Genomic DNA, 7,447 nt, shown 5'->3' with positions numbered 1-7,447 from the left:
TCTCCCCACACTTAAGATATACATTGCCCTTAATGTACAAACATATATAAATAGAATAAGCACAATATCAAAAGGGAGGGAGAGAACTAAAACTGCCCTGAATTTAGATGAATTCCTCAGAATAGTGAAAATCGAAATCGTAGAGAATTTTACATGAAATACATGTTTTTGATCGAACTAATAAGAAAATAGACAAAAATAAATAAGAAAAAGGGATAACAACTAGAAAAGCTAACGACCTATAAAATAACAAAAATAATAGTGCAAAATAAACGAAAAACAAAACATATAAGTCTCAAAAATAAAATAAAACAACTAACACTAAATAAAAGTATAATTGAAAATAAAAATAAAAATAACTAAAACAAAAAACTAATGTAAATCAGTGATCAACAGAAAGTGGTAAGTCAAAATCGCGAGGCACGGCATTGGGTGGAGAAATATGAAAATTTTGGCATATCTGCTGCAAATACGCCTTATTGCTGTCGTTCTGTGTCGACTACTACCCAATGTGCTCAAAATGTAACTACTCGAGGTGATCTTTGCTCTGTCTATCGCCAATCAAAGAGGTCAATTTGATCAGACTGTTGCTGCTCAAAGCGATCAATCCGCTCGTAAATGTTGCCGAGTGTAACAAAATGTGCAACAATGAAGTGACTTGACGGAGGAGAGGGTCGAGTCAGGTCTATGTGTTGAGAAAGATCATCATTTAGAAGCTCCTCATGCTCATCCTGGGATCCTGATCGAATAATGTATATCGATGTGTACCCGCTCTGTGTTGGAGTAGGATCATACCCATATGACTCATAATAGATAATCCATATGGGATCATCTGTTCAGTGAATGTGAATGTAACACCCCAAACGCGGTCTAGATATTATGGCCAGATTGTGAATGTAAATGTAACACCCCAAACTCGGTCTAGATATTATGGCCAGATTTGGAGAAGTTATCACAACTAATTTGAAAACCTAGAGTCTGTTTGACTTGTAAAAATGACACTTGCTCTTGCTAAGTAAAAATACAGTTTATAAGAAAAAATATCTTTCTTAACTAGTTTGATGAAACTGTTGATTATTTATGCTTTTAAAACATTTAAGTTTGCAACGAAATTCTTAATTTAGTTCAATATTGTAAAATGCAACTTGTTGTTGGAAAACCATGGTTTTGCGAATAAAATAAATACCATAAGAAATAGGTTGAAATACTTAAGAAACGAGAAAAACAAAATAAAACCCAAACTTTAAAAAATAGTCCAAAAATAGTCCATGAACAACCGAATTAAATATGAATAGCTTAAAAATATGCAACAATAATAAATAATCAAGTTCCCATCGCACCGACTTGCTTATGTCTGAGGATTACCTAAAAGTAAATAGACAGAGGTGAGCTTTCGAGCTCAATGTGTAACTTATAAAAATAGAAGCACAGATTTAATTTCATATATGCTTTGAGAAATCATTTAGATATATTTATAATAGAGCAAAAATAGAACATATCAGATGTAGAATCACAACCCTACCCTCATCCACTACACACCATCTCTGACCATCCTTATACACCATATAGGGTATTATATACCCATCTAGCCCTACACACCGTTTAGCGATTGTGTGTCACTTTTCAAAACATTTGTAGTTTAGCTGTCAGATCTTAAGGTGATAATTTGCTAGTAACATAAATACATGTGTGGCTGAGCCACTAGATACGACAGATAGATTAAGCTGCCCACACTTCCTCCGTAAATATATATCCCACCCGAACGCACATGCAGAAATAAAAGATATCGAAAATGTATATGACATACATGCTTAATAGATAACAGATTGTGCATAGATTATGCTTAACAGAAAACATATTATACATATATAACTTATTAATCATGTGTACATAAATCAAATTTACCACTTAAAGAACATTAAAGCTCATGTTTTGAAGCCCAATTTATATTGTATGGACCCTATATAAGGCCTATATTCGACTCATATGACGAATACGACCCTAGGTAAAAAATTTAGATTTTGGGCCCACATGGCCTACTTGGCCAACCTGTTGGCCCACACGGTCACACACACGCCCGTGTGGCATACACGGTCTAGCACACGACCATCAGGCATCGACAGTTTTAGATTTTAGCTTTTTTCGTTCGCTATTTTCTTGAGTTTTCATTATACACTTAGATATTTTCTGATGTAAACCCCAAAAAATTGAATATTCCAGTACTTAAAAGTATCAAACACTTTAGAGAATTAGCCCTCACTAGTTCATCGATTAAGAGACTAAAGTGCTCAATTTTTCTAAAATACCAAACATTATGCTCCCAAAAGTAATTGAGCAATTACCCACAATCGAAGAACTTGCAACTTCTACAGAACTAAATCATCGGAGGAGGGTTCGCCTTAAGATTCTCACTTAAACAAATGATTTCCCAAAGTTTATTAGCCCTACGACCCATCGAACAAAAAAAACATCATCCAAAGTAACACACCAACCTAAGATAACATATAACACAATAAACGAAAAATACCAACGAAAACTCACTTACCAGACTAGAACTTCCTAACCACGAGCAGCCAACGCAAAACCAAGTAGTGAACAGCAAAGAAACAATTACAAGGAGATGGTCACAAGAGGAAAAAGAACCCAAAGAGATAAAAGTTTATAATTGAGAAATAGAAAAATAACAAAGAAGCAGAAGAAGTTGAGTCCAACCGAAAGAAAAAAATAAAACGATTGAAAAACAAAATTGGAAAAGCAAGAAAAAAGAAACAGTAAAAAGAAAAGAAAATAGAATGGGGATAGTGTATATTAGAAAGAATTAGGGAAGATTTTGGTTAAAACTAATTAATTTACAAAAAGGAAATAAGATAAAATAAAAATAAATCAACATCTGACTACCCACTAACCCAAAAATCTAATCCTTATCCAACATATTCGCTAGAGTTAAATTTTAACTCCAAATTTACTAGTTGATCAGCATATAAAGAAATTAGCAAAAATGTTCCCACATGGATTCAAACACACAACCTCAAGCACATATTTAAAACACTTAACCGCTAGAGCAAATAATTTAAATTTTGACAGAGTTTAACAAAACAAATCAAATATTCAGATTTTGGGTGTTACAGTGAATGTGGAAGTCTGCTTCAAAGTACTAAGAAGCCTGAAGTATCTCACTAATCGAATCATGTAAGGGCCCTTCCTACTCCGATCAAACAAATGACGACAACTGAGAGCAACAAAATATGCGACATCAATAAGGTGGTACGCCTCCATACTCTATAGGAAATAAGTGTCAGACATACCAACAACCCCCGTACTCTCCCTCCGACCAATCAGTGTATGGGCCAGAATGGCATGAATATAACACAGGGCCGAAAGTAGACAAGTTGCCTTTGACTAGTTCGGGTTGTACTGTGCCACAGTTTCAGCGATCTCGAACCAAAAGAGTGGAGCTAAGTGATAGATGTGTCTAGATAAGGTTGGTAACTCTGGGGTACTTATAAACTCCTCGAAATAAAGTCCAATGGTGACTCTGAAGCCCAGGATGCTCAGATAACGCCTCGTACCCCCAAGTCTAAAAGAGCTAGAGTGATGATCAGCCTATCATGACATAGCCTATTGTAGAAAGAACCTCAAATAGAACTCTAGTGTGAGTTTTGCATATGTAGGCTCTACGATAGTGAAAAACCAATCCCACGAAGTCGTATCGATCAAAGCCTGAACTCTATAAGCTAAATAGACCACCTGCAAGGCCTCCTAATCGATGCGATGACCCAAACCCAAAGGTCGCTCCTTTAAGTGCTGATACTGGTCCTCAGATGGACTTAGAAGAAATTGGAGACATGGGTGTCTTGTGACTGTAGTAGGGATCGAAGACGAGGTCGCACCCGACGTCTTCCTCCTTTTTAAGGCAGGGATAGTGGCTTTGGTTTTATCTCTCGTGTTTGTCATGATGTACCTGAAATAAAGGATAATAACCAAATATCAGATAACCATAAAAATAAGCATCACTGATAATTAATCTAGCAGACAAACAAATTAGCATACAAATGGAAACACATCAGCAACAAACCATCACATGACAAAAACAAAATCACAATACTAATATAGCAATAATCTACTCCTAAACTAAAGGGAAAACTAATATTAATCATGCAAAAATAACTAAACTAACAATCTAAAACTAATAACAGTAATAAATAGAATAAACCTAATACTAAAAATAATAATGCAACAACACACATAGAATAATAAAACTAATAAACTAAGATAAGAATAATTAAATTATTAAATAAATGAATAATATAATAAATATAATGAAAATGATGGGGTGGAGCCAAACAGTGGTAAGGCGACGACGGCGAAGGTTGACAGAGCCATCATCGATGAAGACTAGAATGGTGGTAGTATGTTTGAGGTGGGTATATCAAACGATGGTCAAGAAGGGGTGGAGAATACAATCTAGGGGGGCCAGCGTTGGAAGTGGTTAATAAGGGAAAAGAGGTTGAATGGGTTTGGGTTTTGTTGGCAATTTGAGGAAGAGGGAAAAGGTGAGGTCGGTGGATTTGACGATGGTTGAGAGTGAGGGAACAAGGAAGAGAGAAGGATGGGGCGATGGTGGTGGTGCATAAACGACAGGGAAACGACCGGCAAGGACGGTGGAAAATAAGGGAACCTTTTTAACGTGTGATGGTTGGTGGTTTGAAAGGACTAAACGGCATCGAGAAAGAGATGAGAAAGAGGATGAGGGCAATGAGAAGAGTCAAAAAAGGTGAACGACAATGAGAATGAAGATTTGTTGACTGGAAATTAGTGAAGGGCTGGTTTTTGGCTAAAATGGTGTGAAAAGAACAAGAAGAAAATGAAAAGAAACCGTAGGCTTGAAATAGAAGACATGGTTGTGTAAATGGTCCATGTTAGGCCACACAGCTATGTCTATAAATCGTGTAAGGCCCCATAGCCCGTGTGTGATTCAAAAATTAAAAAAAAAAAGCTTCGGGTCTCACATGGCCTAGGACACTCCCGTGTGTCCCCCATGATTGTATGGTTCTTTTTTGTTTATAACGTATTAAGCATGCCACAAATTTTAAAGAAATAAATAAAAAACAACACTTGGTTTGCCTCCCGAAAAGCACTTATTTAGAGTCTAAACTCGACTTTTCTTTTCACGCATACGATTAACTCAGATTTTAAAGTCGGAGCTCCTCTGTCTCGTTATTAATATCACCACAAATGGGTCATATGGAAAGACGACTTCTACCACAAATGGGCCCGACCATCTCAATTTCAACTTTCCAAGAAACAGTTTAAGCTTTGAATTATAAAAGTACTCAATCTACAACTATGAGTTGCTTCGGCTGCTTTAAAAGAGTGTCGTGGCGTCGCTTTGTTGATTCTTTGTACAATCTCGAGCTTTCATAAGCATTTGCTCGTCATTCATCTAACTCATTTAGTTGTAACATTCTCTTTTCACCTGCAAGTTTATAATCATAATTCAGAAATTTTATTGCCCAAAATGCTTTATGCTTAAGTTCTAATGGTAAGTGACAACCTTTCCCATAAACAAGTTTGTATGGAGATGTTCTTATGGGTGTTTTGTACAAAGGCCTATAAGCCCATAAAACATCATCTAATTTTACTGCCTAATCTTTCCTATTTGTCTTTACGATCTTTTTTAGGATGTGTTACAATTCTCGGTTTGACACTTCAATTTGACCACTAGTTTAAGGATGATATGGGGTAGTTGTTATGTGATGTACACCATATTTTTTAAGAATCTTATCAAATTGAGTGTGACAAAAATGTGTATTCCTATCGCTAATGATTGTTCTAGGTGCTCCAAAACGAGAGAAAAGTTTCTAAAGAAATCGAACTACCACCCTAACATTATTAGTTGGTAAAGCTTGAGCTTTAACCCACTTTGACACATAATTCACTACTACTAGTATGTATTTATTACCATAAGAACTAGGAAAAAGGTCCCATGAAATCAATACCCTAAATGTCAAAAATTTCACAAGAAAGCATATAAGTTTGAGGCATTTCATCACGTTTGGAAATATTACCTGTCCTTTGGCATCTATCACAAGAAGAAACATACTTGTTAGCATCTTTGAACAATGTGAGCTAATAAAAACCTGATTTGAGGACTTTATGTGATGTTCTAATCCCACTATAGTGTCCTCCCATCGGTCCCGAGTGACAATGCTCCAAAATTTTATTCCCTTCTAGTACTGAAACACACCTTCGAATTACCTAATTTGCACACACACGAAAAAGAAAAAGATTCTCCAAAAATTGGTTTTTCACATCAGCAATGAACTGCTTTTTTTGATGATGAGTTAAACCTTTTGGTAAAACGTTAGCAACCAAGTAATTAACAATATTTGAAAAACAAGGGACTTCGGAACCAGTTATCGTAAAGAGTCGTTCTTCAAGAAACGAGTCATTTATCGTATCTTTATTAAGTTTCTCAAGATATGGATTTTGGAGCCTTGAGAGGTGGTCTGTGGCAAGATTTTCAACTTCTTCTTGTCTCTAATCTCCCAATAGAATTCCTGCAACAATAAAATCCACCTTATAAGTCGAGGTTTTGCACCCAATTTAGTAAGAAGATAGCAAAAAGCAAAGTGGTCAGTATACACAATAACTTTAGACAATATTAAATAAGGTCTAAATTAATCAAATACAAAAACCATAGCTAGAAATTCTTTTTCTCTAGTCGTGTGATTCTCTTGTGCGTTTGTCAAAGTCTTACTAGCATAATAGATCAGCTGATAGTGCTTTTCTCTTTGCTGTCCAAGGACTACACCTACTGCAAAATCACTCGCATCACACATTAGTTCAAAGGGTAAATTCCAATCAGGTGCAACTATAATCGGGGCATTGATTAATTTTTCCTCAAGAACATTAAACGCCTCTAAATGTTCCTGACTGAAATTAAATGGCACATATTTTTCTAGATTTAAATTTCTGGGTTTTTAAACAAACTAATGTAATTCCTCCAGATTCGACCATAACGTCTAGGTCAGGTTTGGAGTGTTACATTTAACGTGTCACATCAACTTACTGTTACACCGTTAATGATAATTAACGACTCAGTGACTAAAATGTTACAACATGTTAACGTAAGTGACTTAAATGTAACTTTTTCAACATAAATGACTAAAATGTATCCTGTGGTAAACAAAAGTGACAATTTTGGTAGTTTACCCTTAATTATATTAGGTCTTTTCCAATATCTATTATGTTGATTGTTTATAATATTCACAGTAATATATTTAATGCACGTGAGTTAAACTTAGTTCCATAAAAAAAGAAAGGAGGCGATTTTCACAAAAGGAGACATGTCCAGAGCAATTCAATTATTTAATCATTTGAAACTTGAGTCTTCATCCTTGCAACTTACCTTATGCTTCAATAAATAAACCTCACTTTTAAGACA

General features: G+C 35.4%; 1 long non-coding RNA gene across 1 annotated transcript; it reads right to left on the bottom strand.

The window, feature by feature from the left end:
• Window positions 1-216: 216 nt before the first annotated feature.
• On the bottom strand, window positions 217-4,900 carry LOC105797130 (uncharacterized). The gene is made up of 3 exons (XR_001134639.2): window positions 4,346-4,900; window positions 2,546-3,961; window positions 217-1,365 (listed from the first exon to the last, which is right to left on the bottom strand). It is a non-coding gene; the product is annotated as an uncharacterized LOC105797130 (long non-coding RNA).
• Between the last annotated feature and the right edge of the window lie 2,547 nt (window positions 4,901-7,447).

The sequence above is a fragment of the Gossypium raimondii genome, chromosome 3, assembly GCF_025698545.1.
Source record: "Gossypium raimondii isolate GPD5lz chromosome 3, ASM2569854v1, whole genome shotgun sequence".
NCBI lineage: Eukaryota > Viridiplantae > Streptophyta > Magnoliopsida > Malvales > Malvaceae > Gossypium > Gossypium raimondii.
Note: the sequence above shows the minus strand (reverse complement) of the source record. Positions and strands in the feature narration are given on the sequence as shown.